The 24,098-nt window shown below is 42.6% G+C and overlaps 49 non-coding genes across 49 annotated transcripts; all 49 read left to right on the top strand.

Annotated features, from left to right (window-relative positions):
* Positions 1–257: 257 nt before the first annotated feature.
* LOC128534949 (U5 spliceosomal RNA) lies at positions 258–371 on the top strand. The gene has a single exon (XR_008361694.1). It is a non-coding gene; the product is annotated as a U5 spliceosomal RNA (small nuclear RNA).
* A 143-nt stretch (positions 372–514) lies between these two features.
* LOC128535105 (U2 spliceosomal RNA) lies at positions 515–705 on the top strand. The gene has a single exon (XR_008361835.1). It is a non-coding gene; the product is annotated as a U2 spliceosomal RNA (small nuclear RNA).
* A 533-nt stretch (positions 706–1,238) lies between these two features.
* LOC128535066 (U5 spliceosomal RNA) lies at positions 1,239–1,352 on the top strand. The gene has a single exon (XR_008361800.1). It is a non-coding gene; the product is annotated as a U5 spliceosomal RNA (small nuclear RNA).
* A 143-nt stretch (positions 1,353–1,495) lies between these two features.
* On the top strand, positions 1,496–1,686 carry LOC128535104 (U2 spliceosomal RNA). Its single transcript, XR_008361834.1, has one exon. It is a non-coding gene; the product is annotated as a U2 spliceosomal RNA (small nuclear RNA).
* Positions 1,687–2,218: 532 nt separating this feature from the next.
* Positions 2,219–2,332, top strand: LOC128535092 (U5 spliceosomal RNA). The gene has a single exon (XR_008361823.1). It is a non-coding gene; the product is annotated as a U5 spliceosomal RNA (small nuclear RNA).
* Positions 2,333–2,475: 143 nt separating this feature from the next.
* LOC128535103 (U2 spliceosomal RNA) lies at positions 2,476–2,666 on the top strand. Its single transcript, XR_008361833.1, has one exon. It is a non-coding gene; the product is annotated as a U2 spliceosomal RNA (small nuclear RNA).
* Positions 2,667–3,196: 530 nt separating this feature from the next.
* Positions 3,197–3,310, top strand: LOC128534948 (U5 spliceosomal RNA). Its single transcript, XR_008361693.1, has one exon. It is a non-coding gene; the product is annotated as a U5 spliceosomal RNA (small nuclear RNA).
* A 142-nt stretch (positions 3,311–3,452) lies between these two features.
* Positions 3,453–3,643, top strand: LOC128535102 (U2 spliceosomal RNA). The gene has a single exon (XR_008361832.1). It is a non-coding gene; the product is annotated as a U2 spliceosomal RNA (small nuclear RNA).
* A 532-nt stretch (positions 3,644–4,175) lies between these two features.
* Positions 4,176–4,289, top strand: LOC128534947 (U5 spliceosomal RNA). The gene has a single exon (XR_008361692.1). It is a non-coding gene; the product is annotated as a U5 spliceosomal RNA (small nuclear RNA).
* Positions 4,290–4,432: 143 nt separating this feature from the next.
* LOC128535101 (U2 spliceosomal RNA) lies at positions 4,433–4,623 on the top strand. The gene has a single exon (XR_008361831.1). It is a non-coding gene; the product is annotated as a U2 spliceosomal RNA (small nuclear RNA).
* A 517-nt stretch (positions 4,624–5,140) lies between these two features.
* On the top strand, positions 5,141–5,254 carry LOC128534946 (U5 spliceosomal RNA). Its single transcript, XR_008361691.1, has one exon. It is a non-coding gene; the product is annotated as a U5 spliceosomal RNA (small nuclear RNA).
* Positions 5,255–5,397: 143 nt separating this feature from the next.
* On the top strand, positions 5,398–5,588 carry LOC128534941 (U2 spliceosomal RNA). Its single transcript, XR_008361687.1, has one exon. It is a non-coding gene; the product is annotated as a U2 spliceosomal RNA (small nuclear RNA).
* A 530-nt stretch (positions 5,589–6,118) lies between these two features.
* Positions 6,119–6,232, top strand: LOC128534945 (U5 spliceosomal RNA). Its single transcript, XR_008361690.1, has one exon. It is a non-coding gene; the product is annotated as a U5 spliceosomal RNA (small nuclear RNA).
* A 143-nt stretch (positions 6,233–6,375) lies between these two features.
* LOC128535100 (U2 spliceosomal RNA) lies at positions 6,376–6,566 on the top strand. The gene has a single exon (XR_008361830.1). It is a non-coding gene; the product is annotated as a U2 spliceosomal RNA (small nuclear RNA).
* A 552-nt stretch (positions 6,567–7,118) lies between these two features.
* On the top strand, positions 7,119–7,232 carry LOC128534944 (U5 spliceosomal RNA). Its single transcript, XR_008361689.1, has one exon. It is a non-coding gene; the product is annotated as a U5 spliceosomal RNA (small nuclear RNA).
* A 143-nt stretch (positions 7,233–7,375) lies between these two features.
* On the top strand, positions 7,376–7,566 carry LOC128535097 (U2 spliceosomal RNA). The gene has a single exon (XR_008361828.1). It is a non-coding gene; the product is annotated as a U2 spliceosomal RNA (small nuclear RNA).
* A 515-nt stretch (positions 7,567–8,081) lies between these two features.
* On the top strand, positions 8,082–8,196 carry LOC128535081 (U5 spliceosomal RNA). Its single transcript, XR_008361813.1, has one exon. It is a non-coding gene; the product is annotated as a U5 spliceosomal RNA (small nuclear RNA).
* A 143-nt stretch (positions 8,197–8,339) lies between these two features.
* On the top strand, positions 8,340–8,530 carry LOC128534851 (U2 spliceosomal RNA). The gene has a single exon (XR_008361610.1). It is a non-coding gene; the product is annotated as a U2 spliceosomal RNA (small nuclear RNA).
* A 520-nt stretch (positions 8,531–9,050) lies between these two features.
* LOC128535069 (U5 spliceosomal RNA) lies at positions 9,051–9,164 on the top strand. The gene has a single exon (XR_008361803.1). It is a non-coding gene; the product is annotated as a U5 spliceosomal RNA (small nuclear RNA).
* A 143-nt stretch (positions 9,165–9,307) lies between these two features.
* On the top strand, positions 9,308–9,498 carry LOC128535088 (U2 spliceosomal RNA). The gene has a single exon (XR_008361819.1). It is a non-coding gene; the product is annotated as a U2 spliceosomal RNA (small nuclear RNA).
* A 524-nt stretch (positions 9,499–10,022) lies between these two features.
* On the top strand, positions 10,023–10,136 carry LOC128534942 (U5 spliceosomal RNA). Its single transcript, XR_008361688.1, has one exon. It is a non-coding gene; the product is annotated as a U5 spliceosomal RNA (small nuclear RNA).
* A 143-nt stretch (positions 10,137–10,279) lies between these two features.
* On the top strand, positions 10,280–10,470 carry LOC128535074 (U2 spliceosomal RNA). Its single transcript, XR_008361808.1, has one exon. It is a non-coding gene; the product is annotated as a U2 spliceosomal RNA (small nuclear RNA).
* A 547-nt stretch (positions 10,471–11,017) lies between these two features.
* Positions 11,018–11,131, top strand: LOC128534940 (U5 spliceosomal RNA). The gene has a single exon (XR_008361686.1). It is a non-coding gene; the product is annotated as a U5 spliceosomal RNA (small nuclear RNA).
* Positions 11,132–11,274: 143 nt separating this feature from the next.
* LOC128534875 (U2 spliceosomal RNA) lies at positions 11,275–11,465 on the top strand. Its single transcript, XR_008361632.1, has one exon. It is a non-coding gene; the product is annotated as a U2 spliceosomal RNA (small nuclear RNA).
* A 520-nt stretch (positions 11,466–11,985) lies between these two features.
* LOC128534939 (U5 spliceosomal RNA) lies at positions 11,986–12,099 on the top strand. Its single transcript, XR_008361685.1, has one exon. It is a non-coding gene; the product is annotated as a U5 spliceosomal RNA (small nuclear RNA).
* Positions 12,100–12,242: 143 nt separating this feature from the next.
* On the top strand, positions 12,243–12,433 carry LOC128535062 (U2 spliceosomal RNA). The gene has a single exon (XR_008361797.1). It is a non-coding gene; the product is annotated as a U2 spliceosomal RNA (small nuclear RNA).
* Positions 12,434–12,976: 543 nt separating this feature from the next.
* Positions 12,977–13,089, top strand: LOC128535068 (U5 spliceosomal RNA). The gene has a single exon (XR_008361802.1). It is a non-coding gene; the product is annotated as a U5 spliceosomal RNA (small nuclear RNA).
* Positions 13,090–13,233: 144 nt separating this feature from the next.
* On the top strand, positions 13,234–13,424 carry LOC128534871 (U2 spliceosomal RNA). Its single transcript, XR_008361628.1, has one exon. It is a non-coding gene; the product is annotated as a U2 spliceosomal RNA (small nuclear RNA).
* A 547-nt stretch (positions 13,425–13,971) lies between these two features.
* On the top strand, positions 13,972–14,084 carry LOC128535067 (U5 spliceosomal RNA). The gene has a single exon (XR_008361801.1). It is a non-coding gene; the product is annotated as a U5 spliceosomal RNA (small nuclear RNA).
* Positions 14,085–14,228: 144 nt separating this feature from the next.
* LOC128534876 (U2 spliceosomal RNA) lies at positions 14,229–14,413 on the top strand. Its single transcript, XR_008361633.1, has one exon. It is a non-coding gene; the product is annotated as a U2 spliceosomal RNA (small nuclear RNA).
* Positions 14,414–14,967: 554 nt separating this feature from the next.
* LOC128534938 (U5 spliceosomal RNA) lies at positions 14,968–15,081 on the top strand. Its single transcript, XR_008361684.1, has one exon. It is a non-coding gene; the product is annotated as a U5 spliceosomal RNA (small nuclear RNA).
* A 143-nt stretch (positions 15,082–15,224) lies between these two features.
* Positions 15,225–15,415, top strand: LOC128534849 (U2 spliceosomal RNA). Its single transcript, XR_008361608.1, has one exon. It is a non-coding gene; the product is annotated as a U2 spliceosomal RNA (small nuclear RNA).
* Positions 15,416–15,954: 539 nt separating this feature from the next.
* Positions 15,955–16,068, top strand: LOC128534937 (U5 spliceosomal RNA). The gene has a single exon (XR_008361683.1). It is a non-coding gene; the product is annotated as a U5 spliceosomal RNA (small nuclear RNA).
* A 143-nt stretch (positions 16,069–16,211) lies between these two features.
* LOC128534865 (U2 spliceosomal RNA) lies at positions 16,212–16,402 on the top strand. Its single transcript, XR_008361623.1, has one exon. It is a non-coding gene; the product is annotated as a U2 spliceosomal RNA (small nuclear RNA).
* A 561-nt stretch (positions 16,403–16,963) lies between these two features.
* On the top strand, positions 16,964–17,077 carry LOC128534936 (U5 spliceosomal RNA). Its single transcript, XR_008361682.1, has one exon. It is a non-coding gene; the product is annotated as a U5 spliceosomal RNA (small nuclear RNA).
* A 143-nt stretch (positions 17,078–17,220) lies between these two features.
* Positions 17,221–17,411, top strand: LOC128534848 (U2 spliceosomal RNA). The gene has a single exon (XR_008361607.1). It is a non-coding gene; the product is annotated as a U2 spliceosomal RNA (small nuclear RNA).
* A 523-nt stretch (positions 17,412–17,934) lies between these two features.
* On the top strand, positions 17,935–18,048 carry LOC128534935 (U5 spliceosomal RNA). The gene has a single exon (XR_008361681.1). It is a non-coding gene; the product is annotated as a U5 spliceosomal RNA (small nuclear RNA).
* Positions 18,049–18,191: 143 nt separating this feature from the next.
* Positions 18,192–18,382, top strand: LOC128534873 (U2 spliceosomal RNA). Its single transcript, XR_008361630.1, has one exon. It is a non-coding gene; the product is annotated as a U2 spliceosomal RNA (small nuclear RNA).
* Positions 18,383–18,926: 544 nt separating this feature from the next.
* LOC128534934 (U5 spliceosomal RNA) lies at positions 18,927–19,040 on the top strand. Its single transcript, XR_008361680.1, has one exon. It is a non-coding gene; the product is annotated as a U5 spliceosomal RNA (small nuclear RNA).
* A 143-nt stretch (positions 19,041–19,183) lies between these two features.
* On the top strand, positions 19,184–19,374 carry LOC128535050 (U2 spliceosomal RNA). Its single transcript, XR_008361786.1, has one exon. It is a non-coding gene; the product is annotated as a U2 spliceosomal RNA (small nuclear RNA).
* A 535-nt stretch (positions 19,375–19,909) lies between these two features.
* Positions 19,910–20,023, top strand: LOC128534933 (U5 spliceosomal RNA). The gene has a single exon (XR_008361679.1). It is a non-coding gene; the product is annotated as a U5 spliceosomal RNA (small nuclear RNA).
* A 143-nt stretch (positions 20,024–20,166) lies between these two features.
* LOC128534872 (U2 spliceosomal RNA) lies at positions 20,167–20,357 on the top strand. The gene has a single exon (XR_008361629.1). It is a non-coding gene; the product is annotated as a U2 spliceosomal RNA (small nuclear RNA).
* A 586-nt stretch (positions 20,358–20,943) lies between these two features.
* On the top strand, positions 20,944–21,057 carry LOC128534931 (U5 spliceosomal RNA). The gene has a single exon (XR_008361678.1). It is a non-coding gene; the product is annotated as a U5 spliceosomal RNA (small nuclear RNA).
* Positions 21,058–21,200: 143 nt separating this feature from the next.
* LOC128535038 (U2 spliceosomal RNA) lies at positions 21,201–21,391 on the top strand. Its single transcript, XR_008361775.1, has one exon. It is a non-coding gene; the product is annotated as a U2 spliceosomal RNA (small nuclear RNA).
* Positions 21,392–21,925: 534 nt separating this feature from the next.
* On the top strand, positions 21,926–22,040 carry LOC128534895 (U5 spliceosomal RNA). The gene has a single exon (XR_008361645.1). It is a non-coding gene; the product is annotated as a U5 spliceosomal RNA (small nuclear RNA).
* Positions 22,041–22,183: 143 nt separating this feature from the next.
* Positions 22,184–22,374, top strand: LOC128535026 (U2 spliceosomal RNA). The gene has a single exon (XR_008361764.1). It is a non-coding gene; the product is annotated as a U2 spliceosomal RNA (small nuclear RNA).
* Positions 22,375–22,912: 538 nt separating this feature from the next.
* On the top strand, positions 22,913–23,026 carry LOC128534930 (U5 spliceosomal RNA). Its single transcript, XR_008361677.1, has one exon. It is a non-coding gene; the product is annotated as a U5 spliceosomal RNA (small nuclear RNA).
* A 143-nt stretch (positions 23,027–23,169) lies between these two features.
* On the top strand, positions 23,170–23,360 carry LOC128534867 (U2 spliceosomal RNA). Its single transcript, XR_008361624.1, has one exon. It is a non-coding gene; the product is annotated as a U2 spliceosomal RNA (small nuclear RNA).
* A 575-nt stretch (positions 23,361–23,935) lies between these two features.
* On the top strand, positions 23,936–24,044 carry LOC128535093 (U5 spliceosomal RNA). Its single transcript, XR_008361824.1, has one exon. It is a non-coding gene; the product is annotated as a U5 spliceosomal RNA (small nuclear RNA).
* Positions 24,045–24,098: the final 54 nt, after the last annotated feature.

Below are 24,098 nucleotides of genomic sequence, written 5' to 3'. Positions count from 1 at the left end.
TGCATCTCAGCCCTGCCCATTTACCCCTTTCCCTCCCACACTCTTTTTTTACTGCCTTCCGTTTCTAGGGACACAGCACACAAGTCTCACCTGGTCCTTGTTGGCAAAATTTGAATAGCCCTCATTTCTTACTGCCGATTACTGACCTTGTGCTGCTCCGCCTATTTACAATAACCTTCTTTCACAGGCCCCCTCACCCTAAGGTAGCTCTCTACCTGTGCAACACTGGACCAGGGGCCTGGTCCCACCTCCAAAGTATCTCAGGTTTCTCTTCAATCACGCATAAATCTTTCGCCTTTTACTAAAGATTTCCGTGGAGAGGAACGTTGATGAGTTTACCTTATTTTTGTGGGCTTTGCTCTTGCAAAGCTGATTTTTGATTGTGTTTAAAGTGAGAAATGAAAGGAAATTTCCTGGTCTCTGGGCTTGAGCTTCCAACCGATGTTACCACCTACCCTCCTGAAGTCATCCCGAAGTCCAGGTGTGAACGCTTGTCTTGGGAAGTTTACGGGTTATCGCTTCTCGGCCTTTTGGCTAAGATCAAGTGTAGTATCTGTTCTTATCAGTTTAATATCTGATACGTCCTCCATACGAGGACCTTATATTAAATGGATTTTTAGATTAGGGAGCAGGAACAGGGGCTTGCTCCATCCGCTCCACGCATCAACCTGGTATTGCAGTACTTCCAGGAATGGTGCACTCATACAAAATGTCAAAGAAAGAAATGTGTATGCACAGTAATTGAAAGGTTTCCAAGTTTTATGTATTTGGGACTCTCACCTTAATTTGTCAAAATTTACATGTGTTGACCATAGATTGATGTAAATTTGGAGACTTGTTGTGAATTACACGAATTATGGATGTTTTCAAACAGGAAATGCCAACTTTACTTTACTTTACTTTACTTTACTTTACTTTACTTTACTTTACCTTACTTACTTACTTACTTTTACACACACACACACTGCCCACCACTCCGCCTGCATCTCAGCCCTGCCCATTTACCCCTTTCCCTCCCACACTCTTTTTTTACTGCCTTCCGTTTCTAGGGACACAGCACACAAGTCTCACCTGGTCCTTGTTGGCAAAATTTGAATAGCCCTCATTTCTTACTGCCGATTACTGACCTTGTGCTGCTCCGCCTATTTACAATAACCTTCTTTCACAGGCCCCCTCACCCTAAGGTAGCTCTCTACCTGTGCAACACTGGACCAGGGGCCTGGTCCCACCTCCAAAGTATCTCAGGTTTCTCTTCAATCACGCATAAATCTTTTGCCTTTTACTAAAGATTTCCGTGGAGAGGAACGTTGATGAGTTTACCTTATTTTTGTGGGCTTTGCTCTTGCAAAGCTGATTTTTTATTGTGTTTAAAGTGAGAAACGAAAGGAAATTTCCTGGTCTCTGGGCCTGAGCTTCCAACCAATGTTACCACCTACCCTCCTGAAGTCATCCCGAAGTCCAGGTGTGAACCCTTGTCTTGGGAAGTTTACGGGTTATCGCTTCTCGGCCTTTTGGCTAAGATCAAGTGTAGTATCTGTTCTTATCAGTTTAATATCTGATACGTCCTCCATACGAGGACCTTATATTAAATGGATTTTTAGATTAGGGAGCAGGAACAGGGGCTTGCTCCATCCGCTCCACGCATCAACCTGGTATTGCAGTACTTCCAGGAATGGTGCACTCATACAAAATGTCAAAGAAAGAAATGTGTATGCACAGTAATTGAAAGGTTTCCAAGTTTTATGTATTTGGGACTCTCACCTTAATTTGTCAAAATTTACATGTGTTGACCATAGATTGATGTAAATTTGGAGACTTGTTGTGAATTACATGAATTATGGATGTTTTCAAACAGGAAATGCCAACTTTACTTTACTTTACTTTACTTTACTTTACTTTACTTTTACTTACTTACTTACTTACTTACTTTTACACACACACACACTGCCCACCACTCCGCCTGCATCTCAGCCCTGCCCATTTACCCCTTTCCCTCCCACACTCTTTTTTTACTGCCTTCCGTTTCTAGGGACACAGCACACAAGTCTCACCTGGTCCTTGTTGGCAAAATTTGAATAGCCCTCATTTCTTACTGCCGATTACTGACCTTGTGCTGCTCCGCCTATTTACAATAACCTTCTTTCACAGGCCCCCTCACCCTAAGGTAGCTCTCTACCTGTGCAACACTGGACCAGGGGCCTGGTCCCACCTCCAAAGTATCTCAGGTTTCTCTTCAATCACGCATAAATCTTTCACCTTTTACTAAAGATTTCCATGGAGAGGAACGTTGATGAGTTTACCTTATTTTTGTGGGCTTTGCTCTTGCAAAGCTGATTTTTGATTGTGTTTAAAGTGAGAAATGAAAGGAAATTTCCTGGTCTCTGGGCCTGAGCTTCCAACCGATGTTACCACCTACCCTCCTGAAGTCATCCCGAAGTCCAGGTGTGAACCCTTGTCTTGGGAAGTTTACGGGTTATCGCTTCTCGGCCTTTTGGCTAAGATCAAGTGTAGTATCTGTTCTTATCAGTTTAATATCTGATACGTCCTCCATACGAGGACCTTATATTAAATGGATTTTTAGATTAGGGAGCAGGAACAGGGGCTTGCTCCATCCGCTCCACGCATCAACCTGGTATTGCAGTACTTCCAGGAATGGTGCACTCATACAAAATGTCAAAGAAAGAAATGTGTATGCACAGTAATTGAAAAGTTTCCAAGTTTTATGTATTTGGGACTCTCACCTTAATTTGTCAAAATTTACATGTGTTGACCATAGATTGATGTAAATTTGGAGACTTGTTGTGAATTACACGAATTATGGATGTTTTCAAACAGGAAATGCCAACTTTACTTTACTTTACTTTACTTTACTTTACCTTACTTACTTACTTACTTACTTACTTACTTTTACACACACACACACTGCCCACCACTCCGCCTGCATCTCAGCCCTGCCCATTTACCCCTTTCCCTCCCACACTCTTTTTTTACTGCCTTCCGTTTCTAGGGACACAGCACACAAGTCTCACCTGGTCCTTGTTGGCAAAATTTGAATAGCCCTCATTTCTTACTGCCGATTACTGACCTTGTGCTGCTCCGCCTATTTACAATAACCTTCTTTCACAGGCCTCCTCACCCTAAGGTAGCTCTCTACCTGTGCAACACTGGACCAGGGGCCTGGTCCCACCTCCAAAGTATCTCAGGTTTCTCTTCAATCACGCATAAATCTTTCGCCTTTTACTAAAGATTTCCGTGGAGAGGAACGTTGATGAGTTTACCTTATTTTTGTGGGCTTTGCTCTTGCAAAGCTGATTTTTGATTGTGTTTAAAGTGAGAAATGAAAGGAAATTTCCTGGTCTCTGGGCCTGAGCTTCCAACCGATGTTACCACCTACCCTCCTGAATCATCCCGAAGTCCAGGTGTGAACCCTTGTCTTGGGAAGTTTACGGGTTATCGCTTCTCGGCCTTTTGGCTAAGATCAAGTGTAGTATCTGTTCTTATCAGTTTAATATCTGATACGTCCTCCATACGAGGACCTTATATTAAATGGATTTTTAGATTAGGGAGCAGGAACAGGGGCTTGCTCCATCCGCTCCACGCATCAACCTGGTATTGCAGTACTTCCAGGAATGGTGCACTCATACAAAATGTCAAAGAAAGAAATGTGTATGCACAGTAATTGAAAGGTTTCCAAGTTTTATGTATTTGGGACTCTCACCTTAATTTGTCAAAATTTACATGTGTTGACCATAGATTGATGTAAATTTGGAGACTTGTTGTGAATTACACGAATTATGGATGTTTTCAAACAGGAAATGCCAACTTTACTTTACTTTACTTTACTTTACTTTACTTTACTTTTACTTACTTACTTACTTACTTACTTTTACACACACACACACTGCCCACCACTCCGCCTGCATCTCAGCCCTGCCCATTTACCCCTTTCCCTCCCACACTCTTTTTTTACTGCCTTCCGTTTCTAGGGACACAGCACACAAGTCTCACCTGGTCCTTGTTGGCAAAATTTGAATAGCCCTCATTTCTTACTGCCGATTACTGACCTTGTGCTGCTCCGCCTATTTACAATAACCTTCTTTCACAGGCCCCCTCACCCTAAGGTAGCTCTCTACCTGTGCAACACTGGAACAGGGGCCTGGTCCCACCTCCAAAGTATCTCAGGTTTCTCTTCAATCACGCATAAATCTTTCGCCTTTTACTAAAGATTTCCGTGGAGAGGAACGTTGATGAGTTTACCTTATTTTTGTGGGCTTTGCTCTTGCAAAGCTGATTTTTGATTGTGTTTAAAGTGAGAAATGAAAGGAAATTTCCTGGTCTCTGGGCCTGAGCTTCCAACCGATGTTACCACCTACCCTCCTGAAGTCATCCCGAAGTCCAGGTGTGAACGCTTGTCTTGGGAAGTTTACGGGTTATCGCTTCTCGGCCTTTTGGCTAAGATCAAGTGTAGTATCTGTTCTTATCAGTTTAATATCTGATACGTCCTCCATACGAGGACCTTATATTAAATGGATTTTTAGATTAGGGAGCAGGAACAGGGGCTTGCTCCATCCGCTCCACGCATCAACCTGGTATTGCAGTACTTCCAGGAATGGTGCACTCATACAAAATGTCAAAGAAAGAAATGTGTATGCACAGTAATTGAAAGGTTTCCAAGTTTTATGTATTTGGGACTCTCACCTTAATTTGTCAAAATTTACATGTGTTGACCATAGATTGATGTAAATTTGGAGACTTGTTGTGAATTACACGAATTATGGATGTTTTCAAACAGGAAATGCCAACTTTACTTTACTTTACTTTACTTTACCTTACTTACTTACTTACTTACTTTTACACACACACACACTGCCCACCACTCCGCCTGCATCTCAGCCCTGCCCATTTACCCCTTTCCCTCCCACACTCTTTTTTTACTGCCTTCCGTTTCTAGGGACACAGCACACAAGTCTCACCTGGTCCTTGTTGGCAAAATTTGAATAGCCCTCATTTCTTACTGCCGATTACTGACCTTGTGCTGCTCCGCCTATTTACAATAACCTTCTTTCACAGGCCCCCTCACCCTAAGGTAGCTCTCTACCTGTGCAACACTGGACCAGGGGCCTGGTCCCACCTCCAAAGTATCTCAGGTTTCTCTTCAATCACGCATAAATCTTTCGCCTTTTACTAAAGATTTCCGTGGAGAGGAACGTTGATGAGTTTACCTTATTTTTGTGGGCTTTGCTCTTGCAAAGCTGATTTTTGATTGTGTTTAAAGTGAGAAATGAAAGGAAATTTCCTGGTCTCTGGGCCTGAGCTTCCAACCGATGTTACCACCTACCCTCCTGAAGTCATCCCGAAGTCCAGGTGTGAACCCTTGTCTTGGGAAGTTTACGGGTTATCGCTTCTCGGCCTTTTGGCTAAGATCAAGTGTAGTATCTGTTCTTATCAGTTTAATATCTGATACGTCCTCCATACGAGGACCTTATATTAAATGGATTTTTAGATTAGGGAGCAGGAACAGGGGCTTGCTCCATCAGCTCCACGCATCAACCTGGTATTGCAGTACTTCCAGGAATGGTGCACTCATACAAAATGTCAAAGAAAGAAATGTGTATGCACAGTAATTGAAAGGTTTCCAAGTTTTATGTATTTGGGACTCTCACCTTAATTTGTCAAAATTTACATGTGTTGACCATAGATTGATGTAAATTTGGAGACTTGTTGTGAATTACACGAATTATGGATGTTTTCAAACAGGAAATGCCAACTTTACTTTACTTTACTTTACTTTACTTTACTTTACTTACTTACTTACTTACTTACTTACTTTTACACACACACACACTGCCCACCACTCCGCCTGCATCTCAGCCCTGCCCATTTACCCCTTTCCCTCCCACACTCTTTTTTTACTGCCTTCCGTTTCTAGGGACACAGCACACAAGTCTCACCTGGTCCTTGTTGGCAAAATTTGAATAGCCCTCATTTCTTACTGCCGATTACTGACCTTGTGCTGCTCCGCCTATTTACAATAACCTTCTTTCACAGGCCCCCTCACCCTAAGGTAGCTCTCTACCTGTGCAACACTGGACCAGGGGCCTGGTCCCACCTCCAAAGTATCTCAGGTTTCTCTTCAATCACGCATAAATCTTTCGCCTTTTACTAAAGATTTCCGTGGAGAGGAACGTTGATGAGTTTACCTTATTTTTGTGGGCTTTGCTCTTGCAAAGCTGATTTTTGATTGTGTTTAAAGTGAGAAATGAAAGGAAATTTCCTGGTCTCTGGGCCTGAGCTTCCAACCGATGTTACCACCTACCCTCCTGAAGTCATCCCGAAGTCCAGGTGTGAACGCTTGTCTTGGGAAGTTTACGGGTTATCGCTTCTCGGCCTTTTGGCTAAGATCAAGTGTAGTATCTGTTCTTATCAGTTTAATATCTGATACGTCCTCCATACGAGGACCTTATATTAAATGGATTTTTAGATTAGGGAGCAGGAACAGGGGCTTGCTCCATCCGCTCCACGCATCAACCTGGTATTGCAGTACTTCCAGGAATGGTGCACTCATACAAAATGTCAAAGAAAGAAATGTGTATGCACAGTAATTGAAAGGTTTCCAAGTTTTATGTATTTGGGACTCTCACCTTAATTTGTCAAAATTTACATGTGTTGACCATAGATTGATGTAAATTTGGAGACTTGTTGTGAATTACACGAATTATGGATGTTTTCAAACAGGAAATGCCAACTTTACTTTACTTTACTTTACTTTACTTTACTTTACTTTACTTTACTTTACTTTACTTTTACTTACTTACTTACTTACTTACTTTTACACACACACACACTGCCCACCACTCCGCCTGCATCTCAGCCCTGCCCATTTACCCCTTTCCCTCCCACACTCTTTTTTTACTGCCTTCCGTTTCTAGGGACACAGCACACAAGTCTCACCTGGTCCTTGTTGGCAAAATTTGAATAGCCCTCATTTCTTACTGCCGATTACTGACCTTGTGCTGCTCCGCCTATTTACAATAACCTTCTTTCACAGGCCCCCTCACCCTAAGGTAGCTCTCTACCTGTGCAACACTGGACCAGGGGCCTGGTCCCACCTCCAAAGTATCTCAGGTTTCTCTTCAATCACGCATAAATCTTTCGCCTTTTACTAAAGATTTCCGTGGAGAGGAACGTTGATGAGTTTACCTTATTTTTGTGGGCTTTGCTCTTGCAAAGCTGATTTTTGATTGTGTTTAAAGTGAGAAATGAAAGGAAATTTCCTGGTCTCTGGGCCTGAGCTTCCAACCGATGTTACCACCTACCCTCCTGAAGTCATCCCAAAGTCCAGGTGTGAACCCTTGTCTTGGGAAGTTTACGGGTTATCGCTTCTCGGCCTTTTGGCTAAGATCAAGTGTAGTATCTGTTCTTATCAGTTTAATATCTGATACGTCCTCCATACGAGGACCTTATATTAAATGGATTTTTAGATTAGGGAGCAGGAACAGGGGCTTGCTCCATCCGCTCCACGCATCAACCTGGTATTGCAGTACTTCCAGGAATGGTGCACTCATACAAAATGTCAAAGAAAGAAATGTGTATGCACAGTAATTGAAAGGTTTCCAAGTTTTATGTATTTGGGACTCTCACCTTAATTTGTCAAAATTTACATGTGTTGACCATAGATTGATGTAAATTTGGAGACTTGTTGTGAATTACACGAATTATGGATGTTTTCAAACAGGAAATGCCAACTTTACTTTACTTTACTTTACCTTACTTACTTACTTACTTACTTACTTTTACACACACACACACTGCCCACCACTCCGCCTGCATCTCAGCCCTGCCCATTTACCCCTTTCCCTCCCACACTCTTTTTTTACTGCCTTCCGTTTCTAGGGACACAGCACACAAGTCTCACCTGGTCCTTGTTGGCAAAATTTGAATAGCCCTCATTTCTTACTGCCGATTACTGACCTTGTGCTGCTCCGCCTATTTACAATAACCTTCTTTCACAGGCCCCCTCACCCTAAGGTAGCTCTCTACCTGTGCAACACTGGACCAGGGGCCTGGTCCCACCTCCAAAGTATCTCAGGTTTCTCTTCAATCATGCATAAATCTTTCGCCTTTTACTAAAGATTTCCGTGGAGAGGAACGTTGATGAGTTTACCTTATTTTTGTGGGCTTTGCTCTTGCAAAGCTGATTTTTGATTGTGTTTAAAGTGAGAAATGAAAGGAAATTTCCTGGTCTCTGGGCCTGAGCTTCCAACTGATGTTACCACCTACCCTCCTGAAGTCATCCCGAAGTCCAGGTGTGAACCCTTGTCTTGGGAAGTTTACGGGTTATCGCTTCTCGGCCTTTTGGCTAAGATCAAGTGTAGTATCTGTTCTTATCAGTTTAATATCTGATACGTCCTCCATACGAGGACCTTATATTAAATGGATTTTTAGATTAGGGAGCAGGAACAGGGGCTTGCTCCATCCGCTCCACGCATCAACCTGGTATTGCAGTACTTCCAGGAATAGTGCATTCATACAAAATGTCAAAGAAAGAAATGTGTATGCACAGTAATTGAAAGGTTTCCAAGTTTTATGTATTTGGGACTCTCACCTTAATTTGTCAAAATTTACATGTGTTGACCATAGATTGATGTAAATTTGGAGACTTGTTGTGAATTACACGAATTATGGATGTTTTCAAACAGGAAATGCCAACTTTACTTTACTTTACTTTACTTTACTTACTTACTTACTTACTTACTTACTTTTACACACACACACACTGCCCACACCTCCGCCTGCATCTCAGCCCTGCCCATTTACCCCTTTCCCTCCCACACTCTTTTTTTACTGCCTTCCGTTTCTAGGGACACAGCACACAAGTCTCACCTGGTCCTTGTTGGCAAAATTTGAATAGCCCTCATTTCTTACTGCCGATTACTGACCTTGTGCTGCTCCGCCTATTTACAATAACCTTCTTTCACAGGCCCCATCACCCTAAGGTAGCTCTCTACCTGTGCAACACTGGACCAGGGGCCTGGTCCCACCTCCAAAGTATCTCAGGTTTCTCTTCAATCACGGATAAATCTTTCGCCTTTTACTAAAGATTTCCGTGGAGAGGAACGTTGATGAGTTTACCTTATTTTTGTGGGCTTTGCTCTTGCAAAGCTGATTTTTGATTGTGTTTAAAGTGAGAAATGAAAGGAAATTTCCTGGTCTCTGGGCCTGAGCTTCCAACCGATGTTACCACCTACCCTCCTGAAGTCATCCCGAAGTCCAGGTGTGAACCCTTGTCTTGGGAAGTTTACGGGTTATCGCTTCTCGGCCTTTTGGCTAAGATCAAGTGTAGTATCTGTTCTTATCAGTTTAATATCTGATACGTCCTCCATACGAGGACCTTATATTAAATGGATTTTTAGATTAGGGAGCAGGAACAGGGGCTTGCTCCATCCGCTCCACGCATCAACCTGGTATTGCAGTACTTCCAGGAATGGTGCACTCATACAAAATGTCAAAGAAAGAAATGTGTATGCACAGTAATTGAAAGGTTTCCAAGTTTTATGTGTTTGGGACTCTCACCTTAATTTGTCAAAATTTACATGTGTTGACCATAGATTGATGTAAATTTGGAGACTTGTTGTGAATTACACGAATTATGGATGTTTTCAAACAGGAAATGCCAACTTTACTTTACTTTACTTTACTTTACTTACTTACTTACTTACTTACTTACTTACTTTTACACACACACACACTGCCCACCACTCCGCCTGCATCTCAGCCCTGCCCATTTACCCCTTTCCCTCCCACACTCTTTTTTTACTGCCTTCCGTTTCTAGGGACACAGCACACAAGTCTCACCTGGTCCTTGTTGGCAAAATTTGAATAGCCCTCATTTCTTACTGCCGATTACTGACCTTGTGCTGCTCCGCCTATTTACAATAACCTTCTTTCACAGGCCCCCTCACCCTAAGGTAGCTCTCTACCTGTGCAACACTGGACCAGGGGCCTGGTCCCACCTCCAAAGTATCTCAGGTTTCTCTTCAATCACGCATAAATCTTTCGCCTTTTACTAAAGATTTCCGTGGAGAGGAACGTTGATGAGTTTACCTTATTTTTGTGGGCTTTGCTCTTGCAAAGCTGATTTTTGATTGTGTTTAAAGTGAGAAATGAAAGGAAATTTCCTGGTCTCTGGGCCTGAGCTTCCAACCGATGTTACCACCTACCCTCCTGAAGTCATCCCGAAGTCCAGGTGTGAACCCTTGTCTTGGGAAGTTTACGGGTTATCGCTTCTCGGCCTTTTGGCTAAGATCAAGTGTAGTATCTGTTCTTATCAGTTTAATATCTGATACGTCCTCCATACGAGGACCTTATATTAAATGGATTTTTAGATTAGGGAGCAGGAACAGGGGCTTGCTCCATCCGCTCCACGCATCAACCTGGTATTGCAGTACTTCCAGGAATGGTGCACTCATACAAAATGTCAAAGAAAGAAATGTGTATGCACAGTAATTGAAAGGTTTCCAAGTTTTATGTATTTGGGACTCTCACCTTAATTTGTCAAAATTTACATGCGTTGACCATAGATTGATGTAAATTTGGAGACTTGTTGTGACATACCAGCAGATGGATTTTGATGAATTACACGAATTATGGATGTTTTCAAACAGGAAATGCCAACTTTACTTTACTTTACTTTACTTACTTACTTACTTACTTACTTTTATTACTTTTACACACACACACACACTGCCCACCACTCCGCCTGCATCTCAGCCCTGCCCATTTAACCCTTTCCCTCCCACACTCTTTTTTTACTGCCTTCCGTTTCTAGGGACACAGCACACAAGTCTCACCTGGTCCTTGTTGGCAAAATTTGAATAGCCCTCATTTCTTACTGCCGATTACTGACCATGTGCTGCTCCGCCTATTTACAATAACCTTCTTTCACAGGCCCCCTCACCCTAAGGTAGCTCTCTACCTGTGCAACACTGGACCAGGGGCCTGGTCCCACCTCCAAAGTATCTCAGGTTTCTCTTCAATCACGCATAAATCTTTCGCCTTTTACTAAAGATTTCCGTGGAGAGGAACGTTGATGAGTTTACCTTATTTTTGTGGGCTTTGCTCTTGCAAAGCTGATTTTTGATTGTGTTTAAAGTGAGAAATGAAAGGAAATTTCCTGGTCTCTGGGCCTGAGCTTCCAACCGATGTTACCACCTACCCTCCTGAAGTCATCCCGAAGTCCAGGTGTGAACCCTTGTCTTGGGAAATTTACGGGTTATCGCTTCTCGGCCTTTTGGCTAAGATCAAGTGTAGTGTCTGTTCTTATCAGTTTAATATCTGATACATCCTCCATATGAGCACCTTATATTAAATGGATTTTTAGATTAGGGAGCAGGAACAGGGGCTTGCTCCATCCGCTCCACGCATCAACCTGGTATTGCAGTACTTCCAGGAATGGTGCACTCATACAAAATGTCAAAGAAAGAAATGTGTATGCACAGTAATTGAAAGGTTTCCAAGTTTTATGTGTTTGGGACTCTCACCTTAATTTGTCAAAATTTACATGTGTTGACCATAGATTCATGTAAATTTGGAGACTTGTTGTGAATTACACGAATTATGGATGTTTTCAAACAGGAAATGCCAACTTTACTTTACTTTACTTTACTTTACTTACTTACTTACTTACTTACTTACTTTTACACACACACACACTGCCCACCACTCCGCCTGCATCTCAGCCCTGCCCATTTACCCCTTTCCCTCCCACACTCTTTTTTTACTGCCTTCCGTTTCTAGGGACACAGCACACAAGTCTCACCTGGTCCTTGTTGGCAAAATTTGAATAGCCCTCATTTCTTACTGCCGATTACTGACCTTGTGCTGCTCCGCCTATTTACAATAACCTTCTTTCACAGGCCCCCTCACCCTAAGGTAGCTCTCTACCTGTGCAACACTGGACCAGGGGCCTGGTCCCACCTCCAAAGTATCTCAGGTTTCTCTTCAATCACGCATAAATCTTTCGCCTTTTACTAAAGATTTCCGTGGAGAGGAACGTTGATGAGTTTACCTTATTTTTGTGGGCTTTGCTCTTGCAAAGCTGATTTTTGATTGTGTTTAAAGTGAGAAATGAAAGGAAATTTCCTGGTCTCTGGGCCTGAGCTTCCAACCGATGTTACCACCTACCCTCCTGAAGTCATCCCGAAGTCCAGGTGTGAACCCTTGTCTTGGGAAGTTTACGGGTTATCGCTTCTCGGCCTTTTGGCTAAGATCAAGTGTAGTATCTGTTCTTATCAGTTTAATATCTGATACGTCCTCCATACGAGGACCTTATATTAAATGGATTTTTAGATTAGGGAGCAGGAACAGGGGCTTGCTCCATCCGCTCCACGCATCAACCTGGTATTGCAGTACTTCCAGGAATGGTGCACTCATACAAAATGTCAAAGAAAGAAATGTGTATGCACAGTAATTGAAAGGTTTCCAAGTTTTATGTATTTGGGACTCTCACCTTAATTTGTCAAAATTTACATGCGTTGACCATAGATTGATGTAAATTTGGAGACTTGTTGTGACATACCAGCAGATGGATTTTGATGAATTACACGAATTATGGATGTTTTCAAACAGGAAATGCCAACTTTACTTTACTTTACTTTACTTACTTACTTACTTACTTTTATTACTTTTACACACACACACACACTGCCCACCACTCCGCCTGCATCTCAGCCCTGCCCATTTAACCCTTTCCCTCCCACACTCTTTTTTTACTGCCTTCCGTTTCTAGGGACACAGCACACAAGTCTCACCTGGTCCTTGTTGGCAAAATTTGAATAGCCCTCATTTCTTACTGCCGATTACTGACCATGTGCTGCTCCGCCTATTTACAATAACCTTCTTTCACAGGCCCCCTCACCCTAAGGTAGCTCTCTACCTGTGCAACACTGGACCAGGGGCCTGGTCCCACCTCCAAAGTATCTCAGGTTTCTCTTCAATCACGCATAAATCTTTCGCCTTTTACTAAAGATTTCCGTGGAGAGGAACGTTGATGAGTTTACCTTATTTTTGTGGCCTTTGCTCTTGCAAAGCTGATTTTTGATTGTGTTTAAAGTGAGAAATGAAAGGAAATTTCCTGGTCTCTGGGCCTGAGCTTCCAACCGATGTTACCACCTACCCTCCTGAAGTCATCCCGAAGTCCAGGTGTGAACCCTTGTCTTGGGAAATTTACGGGTTATCGCTTCTCGGCCTTTTGGCTAAGATCAAGTGTAGTGTCTGTTCTTATCAGTTTAATATCTGATACATCCTCCATATGAGGACCTTATATTAAATGGATTTTTAGATTAGGGAGCAGGAACAGGGGCTTGCTCCATCCGCTCCACGCATCAACCTGGTATTGCAGTACTTCCAGGAATGGTGCACTCATACAAAATGTCAAAGAAAGAAATGTGTATGCACAGTAATTGAAAGGTTTCCAAGTTTTATGTATTTGGGACTCTCACCTTAATTTGTCAAAATTTACATGCGTTGACCATAGATTGATGTAAATTTGGAGACTTGTTGTGACATACCAGCAGATGGATTTTGATGAATTACACGAATTATGGATGTTTTCAAACAGGAAATGCCAACTTTACTTTACTTTACTTTACTTACTTACTTACTTACTTACTTTTATTACTTTTACACACACACACACACTGCCCACCACTCCGCCTGCATCTCAGCCCTGCCCATTTAACCCTTTCCCTCCCACACTCTTTTTTTACTGCCTTCCGTTTCTAGGGACACAGCACACAAGTCTCACCTGGTCCTTGTTGGCAAAATTTGGATAGCCCTCATTTCTTACTGCCGATTACTGACCATGTGCTGCTCCGCCTATTTACAATAACCTTCTTTCACAGGCCCCCTCACCCTAAGGTAGCTCTCTACCTGTGCAACACTGGACCAGGGGCCTGGTCCCACCTCCAAAGTATCTCAGGTTTCTCTTCAATCACGCATAAATCTTTCGCCTTTTACTAAAGATTTCCGTGGAGAGGAACGTTGATGAGTTTACCTTATTTTTGTGGCCTTTGCTCTTGCAAAGCTGATTTTTGATTGTGTTTAAAGTGAGAAATGAAAGGAAATTTCCTGGTCTCTGGGCCTGAGCTTCCAACCGATGTTACCACCTACCCTCCTGAAGTCATCCCGAAGTCCAGGTGTGAACCCTTGTCTTGGGAAGTTTACGGGTTATCGCTTCTCGGCCTTTTGGCTAAGATCAAGTGTAGTATCTGTTCTTATCAGTTTAATATCTGATACGTCCTCCATACGAGGACCTTATATTAAATGGATTTTTAGATTAGGGAACAGGGGCTTGCTCCATCCGCTCCACGCATCAACCTGGTATTGCAGTACTTCCAGGAATGGTGCACTCATACAAAATGTCAAAGAAAGAAATGTGTATGCACAGTAATTGAAAGGTTTCCAAGTTTTATGTATTTGGGACTCTCACCTTAATTTGTCAAAATTTACATGCGTTGACCATAGATTGATGTAAATTTGGAGACTTGTTGTGACATACCAGCAGATGGATTTTGATGAATTACACGAATTATGGATGTTTTCAAACAGGAAATGCCAACTTTACTTTACTTTACTTTACTTTACTTACTTACTTACTTACTTACTTACTTTTATTACTTTTAGACACACACACACTGCCCACCACTCTGCCTGCATCTCAGCCCTGCCCATTTAACCCTTTTCCTCCCACACTCTTTTTTTACTGCCTTCCGTTTCTAGGGACACAGCACACAAGTCTCACCTGGTCCTTGTTGGCAAAATTTGGACAGCCCTCATTTCTTACTGCCGATTACTGACCATGTGCTGCTCCGCCTATTTACAATAACCTTCTCTCACAGGCCCCCTCACCCTAAGGTAGCTCTCTACCTGTGCAACACTGGACCAGGGGCCTGGTCCCACCTCCAAAGCATCTCAGGTTTCTCTTCAATCACGCATAAATCTTTCGCCTTTTACTAAAGATTTCCGTGGAGAGGAACGTTGATGAGTTTACCTTATTTTTGTGGGCTTTGCTCTTGCAAAGCTGATTTTTGATTGTGTTTAAAGTGAGAAATGAAAGGAAATTTCCTGGTTTCTGGGCCTGAGCTTCCAACTGATGTTACCACCTACCCTCCTGAAGTCATCCCGAAGTCCAGGTGTGAACCCTTGTCTTGGGAAGTTTACGGGTTATCGCTTCTCGGCCTTTTGGCTAAGATCAAGTGTAGTATCTGTTTTTATCAGTTTAATATCTGATACGTCCTCCATACGAGGACCTTATATTAAATGGATTTTTAGATTAGGGAGCAGGAACAGGGGCTTGCTCCATCCGCTCCACGCATCAACCTGGTATTGCAGTACTTCCAGGAATGGTGCACTCATACAAAATGTCAAAGAAAGAAATGTGTATGCACAGTAATTGAAAAGTTTCCAAGTTTTATGTATTTGGGACTCTCACCTTAATTTGTCAAAATTTACATGCGTTGACCATAGATTGATGTAAATTTGGAGACTTGTTGTGACATACCAGCAGATGGATTTTGATGAATTACACGAATTATGGATGTTTTCAAACAGGAAATGCCAACTTTACTTTACTTTACTTACTTACTTACTTACTTACTTACTTACTTTTACACACACACACACTGCCCACCACTCCGCCTGCATCTCAGCCCTGCCCATTTAACCCTTTCCCTCCCACACTCTTTTTTTACTGCCTTCCGTTTCTAGGGACACAGCACACAAGTCTCACCTGGTCCTTGTTGGCAAAATTTGGATAGCCCTCATTTCTTACTGCCGATTACTGACCATGTGCTGCTCCGCCTATTTACAATAACCTTCTTTCACAGGCCCCCTCACCCTAAGGTAGCTCTCTACCTGTGCAACACTGGACCAGGGGCCTGGTCCCACCTCCAAAGTATCTCAGGTTTCTCTTCAATCACGCATAAATCTTTCGCCTTTTACTAAAGATTTCCGTGGAGAGGAACGTTGATGAGTTTACCTTATTTTTGTGGGCTTTGCTCTTGCAAAGCTGATTTTTGATTGTGTTTAAAGTGAGAAATGTAAGGAAATTTCCTGGTCTCTGGGCCTGAGCTTCCAACCGATGTTACCACCTACCCTCCTGAAGTCATCCCGAAGTCCAGGTGTGAACCCTTGTCTTGGGAAGTTTACGGGTTATCGCTTCTCGGCCTTTTGGCTAAGATCAAGTGTAGTATCTGTTCTTATCAGTTGAATATCTGATACGTCCTCCATACGAGGACCTTATATTAAATGGATTTTTAGATTAGGGAGCAGGAACAGGGGCTTGCTCCATCCGCTCCACGCATCAACCTGGTATTGCAGTACTTCCAGGAATGGTGCACTCATACAAAATGTCAAAGAAAGAAATGTGTATGCACAGTAATTGAAAGGTTTCCAAGTTTTATGTATTTGGGACTCTCACCTTAATTTGTCAAAATTTACATGCGTTGACCATAGATTGATGTAAATTTGGAGACTTGTTGTGACATACCAGCAGATGGATTTTGATGAATTACACGAATTATGGATGTTTTCAAACAGGAAATGCCAACTTTACTTTACTTTACTTTACTTTACTTTACTTTACTTACTTACTTACTTACTTACTTACTTACTTTTACACACACACACACACTGCCCACCACTCCGCCTGCATCTCAGCCCTGCCCATTTAACCCTTTCCCTCCCACACTCTTTTTTTACTGCCTTCCGTTTCTAGGGACACAGCACACAAGTCTCACCTGGTCCTTGTTGGCAAAATTTGGATAGCCCTCATTTCTTACTGCCGATTACTGACCTTGTGCTGCTCCGCCTATTTACAATAACCTTCTTTCACAGGCCCCCTCACCCTAAGGTAGCTCTCTACCTGTGCAACACTGGACCAGGGGCCTGGTCCCACCTCCAAAGTATCTCAGGTTTCTCTTCAATCACGCATAAATCTTTCGCCTTTTACTAAAGATTTCCGTGGAGAGGAACGTTGATGAGTTTACCTTATTTTTGTGGGCTTTGCTCTTGCAAAGCTGATTTTTGATTGTGTTTAAAGTGAGAAATGAAAGGAAATTTCCTGGTCTCTGGGCCTGAGCTTCCAACTGATGTTACCACCTACCCTTCTGAAGTCATCCCGAAGTCCAGGTGTGAACCCTTGTCTTGGGAAGTTTACGGGTTATCGCTTCTCGGCCTTTTGGCTAAGATCAAGTGTAGTATCTGTTCTTATCAGTTTAATATCTGATACGTCCTCCATACGAGGACCTTATATTAAATGGATTTTTAGATTAGGGAGCAGGAACAGGGGCTTGCTCCATCCGCTCCACGCATCAACCTGGTATTGCCGTACTTCCAGGAATGGTGCACTCATACAAAATGTCAAAGAAAGAAATGTGTATGCACAGTAATTGAAAAGTTTCCAAGTTTTATGTATTTGGGACTCTCACCTTAATTTGTCAAAATTTACATGCGTTGACCATAGATTGATGTAAATTTGGAGACTTGTTGTGACATACCAGCAGATGGATTTTGATGAATTACACGAATTATGGATGTTTTCAAACAGGAAATGCCAACTTTACTTTACTTTACTTACTTACTTACTTACTTTTACACACACACTGCCCACCACTCCGCCTGCATCTCAGCCCTGCCCATTTAACCCTTTCCCTCCCACACTCTTTTTTTACTGCCTTCCGTTTCTAGGGACACAGCACACAAGTCTCACCTGGTCCTTGTTGGCAAAATTTGGATAGCCCTCATTTCTTACTGCCGATTACTGACCATGTGCTGCTCCGCCTATTTACAATAACCTTCTTTCACAGGCCCCCTCACCCTAAGGTAGCTCTCTACCTGTGCAACACTGGACCAGGGGCCTGGTCCCACCTCCAAAGTATCTCAGGTTTCTCTTCAATCACGCATAAATCTTTCGCCTTTTACTAAAGATTTCCGTGGAGAGGAACGTTGATGAGTTTACCTTATTTTTGTGGGCTTTGCTCTTGCAAAGCTGATTTTTGATTGTGTTTAAAGTGAGAAATGAAAGGAAATTTCCTGGTCTCTGGGCCTGAGCTTCCAACCGATGTTACCACCTACCCTCCTGAAGTCATCCCGAAGTCCAGGTGTGAACCCTTGTCTTGGGAAGTTTACGGGTTATCGCTTCTCGGCCTTTTGGCTAAGATCAAGTGTAGTATCTGTTCTTATCAGTTGAATATCTGATACGTCCTCCATACGAGGACCTTATATTAAATGGGTTTTTAGATTAGGGAGCAGGAACAGGGGCTTGCTCCATCCGCTCCACGCATCAACCTGGTATTGCAGTACTTCCAGGAATGGTGCACTCATACAAAATGTCAAAGAAAGAAATGTGTATGCACAGTAATTGAAAGGTTTCCAAGTTTTATGTATTTGGGACTCTCACCTTAATTTGTCAAAATTTACATGCGTTGACCATAGATTGATGTAAATTTGGAGACTTGTTGTGACATACCAGCAGATGGATTTTGATGAATTACACGAATTATGGATGTTTTCAAACAGGAAATGCCAACTTTACTTTACTTTACTTTACTTTACTTACTTACTTACTTTTATTACTTTTACACACACACACACACTGCCCACCACTCCGCCTGCATCTCAGCCCTGCCCATTTAACCCTTTCCCTCCCACACTCTTTTTTTACTGCCTTCCGATTCTAGGGACACAGCACACAAGTCTCACCTGGTCCTTGTTGGCAAAATTTGGATAGCCCTCATTTCTTACTGCCGATTACTGACCTTGTGCTGCTCCGCCTATTTACAATAACCTTCTTTCACAGGCCCCCTCACCCTAAGGTAGCTCTCTACCTGTGCAACACTGGACCAGGGGCCTGGTCCCACCTCCAAAGTATCTCAGGTTTCTCTTCAATCACGCATAAATCTTTCGCCTTTTACTAAAGATTTCCGTGGAGAGGAACGTTGATGAGTTTACCTTATTTTTGTGGGCTTTGCTCTTGCAAAGCTGATTTTTGGTTGTGTTTAAAGTGAGAAATGAAAGGAAATTTCCTGGTCTCTGGGCCTGAGCTTCCAACTGATGTTACCACCTACCCTCCTGAAGTCATCCCGAAGTCCAGGTGTGAACCCTTGTCTTGGGAAGTTTACGGGTTATCGCTTCTCGGCCTTTTGGCTAAGATCAAGTGTAGTATCTGTTCTTATCAGTTTAATATCTGATACGTCCTCCATACGAGGACCTTATATTAAATGGATTTTTAGATTAGGGAGCAGGAACAGGGGCTTGCTCCATCCGCTCCACGCATCAACCTGGTATTGCAGTACTTCCAGGAATGGTGCACTCATACAAAATGTCAAAGAAAGAAATGTGTATGCACAGTAATTGAAAAGTTTCCAAGTTTTATGTATTTGGGACTCTCACCTTAATTTGTCAAAATTTACATGCGTTGACCATAGATTGATGTAAATTTGGAGACTTGTTGTGACATACCAGCAGATGGATTTTGATGAATTACACGAATTATGGATGTTTTCAAACAGGAAATGCCAACTTTACTTTACTTTACTTACTTACTTACTTACTTACTTACTTTTACACACACACACACTGCCCACCACTCCGCCTGCATCTCAGCCCTGCCCATTTAACCCTTTCCCTCCCACACTCTTTTTTTACTGCCTTCCGTTTCTAGGGACACAGCACACAAGTCTCACCTGGTCCTTGTTGGCAAAATTTGGATAGCCCTCATTTCTTACTGCCGATTACTGACCATGTGCTGCTCCGCCTATTTACAATAACCTTCTTTCACAGGCCCCCTCACCCTAAGGTAGCTCTCTACCTGTGCAACACTGGACCAGGGGCCTGGTCCCACCTCCAAAGTATCTCAGGTTTCTCTTCAATCACGCATAAATCTTTCGCCTTTTACTAAAGATTTCCGTGGAGAGGAACGTTGATGAGTTTACCTTATTTTTGTGGGCTTTGCTCTTGCAAAGCTGATTTTTGATTGTGTTTAAAGTGAGAAATGAAAGGAAATTTCCTGGTCTCTGGGCCTGAGCTTCCAACCGATGTTACCACCTACCCTCCTGAAGTCATCCCGAAGTCCAGGTGTGAACCCTTGTCTTGGGAAGTTTACGGGTTATCGCTTCTCGGCCTTTTGGCTAAGATCAAGTGTAGTATCTGTTCTTATCAGTTGAATATCTGATACGTCCTCCATACGAGGACCTTATATTAAATGGGTTTTTAGATTAGGGAGCAGGAACAGGGGCTTGCTCCATCCGCTCCACGCATCAACCTGGTATTGCAGTACTTCCAGGAATGGTGCACTCATACAAAATGTCAAAGAAAGAAATGTGTATGCACAGTAATTGAAAGGTTTCCAAGTTTTATGTATTTGGGACTCTCACCTTAATTTGTCAAAATTTACATGCGTTGACCATAGATTGATGTAAATTTGGAGACTTGTTGTGACATACCAGCAGATGGATTTTGATGAATTACACGAATTATGGATGTTTTCAAACAGGAAATGCCAACTTTACTTTACTTTACTTTACTTTACTTTACTTTACTTTACTTTACTTTACTTTACTTACTTACTTACTTACTTACTTACTTTTATTACTTTTACACACACACACACACTGCCCACCACTCCGCCTGCATCTCAGCCCTGCCCATTTAACCCTTTCCCTCCCACACTCTTTTTTTACTGCCTTCCGTTTCTAGGGACACAGCACACAAGTCTCACCTGGTCCTTGTTGGCAAAATTTGGATAGCCCTCATTTCTTACTGCCGATTACTGACCTTGTGCTGCTCCGCCTATTTACAATAACCTTCTTTCACAGGCCCCCTCACCCTAAGGTAGCTCTCTACCTGTGCAACACTGGACCAGGGGCCTGGTCCCACCTCCAAAGTATCTCAGGTTTCTCTTCAATCACGCATAAATCTTTCGCCTTTTACTAAAGATTTCCGTGGAGAGGAACGTTGATGAGTTTACCTTATTTTTGTGGGCTTTGCTCTTGCAAAGCTGATTTTTGGTTGTGTTTAAAGTGAGAAATGAAAGGAAATTTCCTGGTCTCTGGGCCTGAGCTTCCAACTGATGTTACCACCTACCCTCCTGAAGTCATCCCGAAGTCCAGGTGTGAACCCTTGTCTTGGGAAGTTTACGGGTTATCGCTTCTCGGCCTTTTGGCTAAGATCAAGTGTAGTATCTGTTCTTATCAGTTTAATATCTGATACGTCCTCCATACGAGGACCTTATATTAAATGGATTTTTAGATTAGGGAGCAGGAACAGGGGCTTGCTCCATCCGCTCCACGCATCAACCTGGTATTGCAGTACTTCCAGGAATGGTGCACTCATACAAAATGTCAAAGAAAGAAATGTGTATGCACAGTAATTGAAAAGTTTCCAAGTTTTATGTATTTGGGACTCTCACCTTAATTTGTCAAAATTTACATGCCTTGACCATAGATTGATGTAAATTTGGAGACTTGTTGTGACATACCAGCAGATGGATTTTGATGAATTACACGAATTATGGATGTTTTCAAACAGGAAATGCCAACTTTACTTTACTTTACTTACTTACTTACTTACTTACTTACTTTTACACACACACACACTGCCCACCACTCCGCCTGCATCTCAGCCCTGCCCATTTAACCCTTTCCCTCCCACACTCTTTTTTTACTGCCTTCCGTTTCTAGGGACACAGCACACAAGTCTCACCTGGTCCTTGTTGGCAAAATTTGGACAGCCCTCATTTCTTACTGCCGATTACTGACCATGTGCTGCTCCGCCTATTTACAATAACCTTCTCTCACAGGCCCCCTCACCCTAAGGTAGCTCTCTACCTGTGCAACACTGGACCAGGGGCCTGGTCCCACCTCCAAAGTAGCTCAGGTTTCTCTTCAATCACGCATAAATCTTTCGCCTTTTACTAAAGATTTCCGTGGAGAGGAACGTTGATGAGTTTACCTTATTTTTGTGGGCTTTGCTCTTGCAAAGCTGATTTTTGATTGTGTTTAAAGTGAGAAATGAAAGGAAATTTCCTGGTCTCTGGGCCTGAGCTTCCAACTGATGTTACCACCTACCCTCCTGAAGTCATCCCGAAGTCCAGGTGTGAACCCTTGTCTTGGGAAGTTTACGGGTTATCGCTTCTCGGCCTTTTGGCTAAGATCAAGTGTAGTATCTGTTCTTATCAGTTTAATATCTGATACGTCCTCCATACGAGGACCTTATATTAAATGGATTTTTAGATTAGGGAGCAGGAACAGGGGCTTGCTCCATCCGCTCCACGCATCAACCTGGTATTGCAGTACTTCCAGGAATGGTGCACTCATACAAAATGTCAAAGAAAGAAATGTGTATGCACAGTAATTGAAAAGTTTCCAAGTTTTATGTATTTGGGACTCTCACCTTAATTTGTCAAAATTTACATGCGTTGACCATAGATTGATGTAAATTTGGAGACTTGTTGTGACATACCAGCAGATGGATTTTGATGAATTACACGAATTATGGATGTTTTCAAACAGGAAATGCCAACTTTACTTTACTTACTTACTTACTTACTTACTTACTTACTTACTTTTACACACACACACACTGCCCACCACTCCGCCTGCATCTCAGCCCTGCCCATTTAACCCTTTCCCTCCCACACTCTTTTTTTACTGCCTTCCGTTTCTAGGGACACAGCACACAAGTCTCACCTGGTCCTTGTTGGCAAAATTTGGATAGCCCTCATTTCTTACTGCCGATTACTGACCATGTGCTGCTCCGCCTATTTACAATAACCTTCTTTCACAGGCCCCCTCACCCTAAGGTAGCTCTCTACCTGTGCAACACTGGACCAGGGGCCTGGTCCCACCTCCAAAGTATCTCAGGTTTCTCTTCAATCACGCATAAATCTTTCGCCTTTTACTAAAGATTTCCGTGGAGAGGAACGTTGATGAGTTTACCTTATTTTTGTGGGCTTTGCTCTTGCAAAGCTGATTTTTGATTGTGTTTAAAGTGAGAAATGAAAGGAAATTTCCTGGTCTCTGGGCCTGAGCTTCCAACCAATGTTACCACCTACCCTCCTGAAGTCATCCCGAAGTCCAGGTGTGAACCCTTGTCTTGGGAAGTTTACGGGTTATCGCTTCTCGGCCTTTTGGCTAAGATCAAGTGTAGTATCTGTTCTTATCAGTTGAATATCTGATACGTTCTCCATACGAGAACCTTATATTAAATGGATTTTTAGATTAGGGAGCAGGAACAGGGGCTTGCTCCATCCGCTCCACGCATCAACCTGGTATTGCAGTACTTCCAGGAATGGTGCACTCATACAAAATGTCAAAGAAAGAAATGTGTATGCACAGTAATTGAAAGGTTTCCAAGTTTTATGTATTTGGGACTCTCACCTTAATTTGTCAAAATTTACATGCGTTGACCATAGATTGATGTAAATTTGGAGACTTGTTGTGACATACCAGCAGATGGATTTTGATGAATTACACGAATTATGGATGTTTTCAAACAGGAAATGCCAACTTTACTTTACTTTAATTTACTTTACTTTACTTTACTTTACTTTACTTTACTTACTTACTTACTTACTTACTTACTTACTTACTTTTACACACACACACTGCCCACCACTCCGCCTGCATCTCAGCCCTGCCCATTTAACCCTTTCCCTCCCACACTCTTTTTTTACTGCCTTCCGTTTCTAGGGACACAGCACACAAGTCTCACCTGGTCCTTGTTGGCAAAATTTGGATAGCCCTCATTTCTTACTGCCGATTACTGACCTTGTGCTGCTCCGCCTATTTACAATAACCTTCTTTCACAGGCCCCCTCACCCTAAGGTAGCTCTCTACCTGTGCAACACTGGACCAGGGGCCTGGTCCCACCTCCAAAGTATCTCAGGTTTCTCTTCAATCACGCATAAATCTTTCGCCTTTTACTAAAGATTTCCGTGGAGAGGAACGTTGATGAGCGTTTTTTGTGGGCTTTGCTCTTGCAAAGCTGATTTTTGATTGTGTTTAAAGTGAGAAATGAAAGGAAATTTCCTGGTCTCTGGG

This window comes from Clarias gariepinus, chromosome 12 (genome assembly GCF_024256425.1).
Source record: "Clarias gariepinus isolate MV-2021 ecotype Netherlands chromosome 12, CGAR_prim_01v2, whole genome shotgun sequence".
In the NCBI taxonomy this organism is placed as follows: Eukaryota; Metazoa; Chordata; class Actinopteri; order Siluriformes; family Clariidae; genus Clarias; species Clarias gariepinus.
Note: the sequence above shows the minus strand (reverse complement) of the source record. Positions and strands in the feature narration are given on the sequence as shown.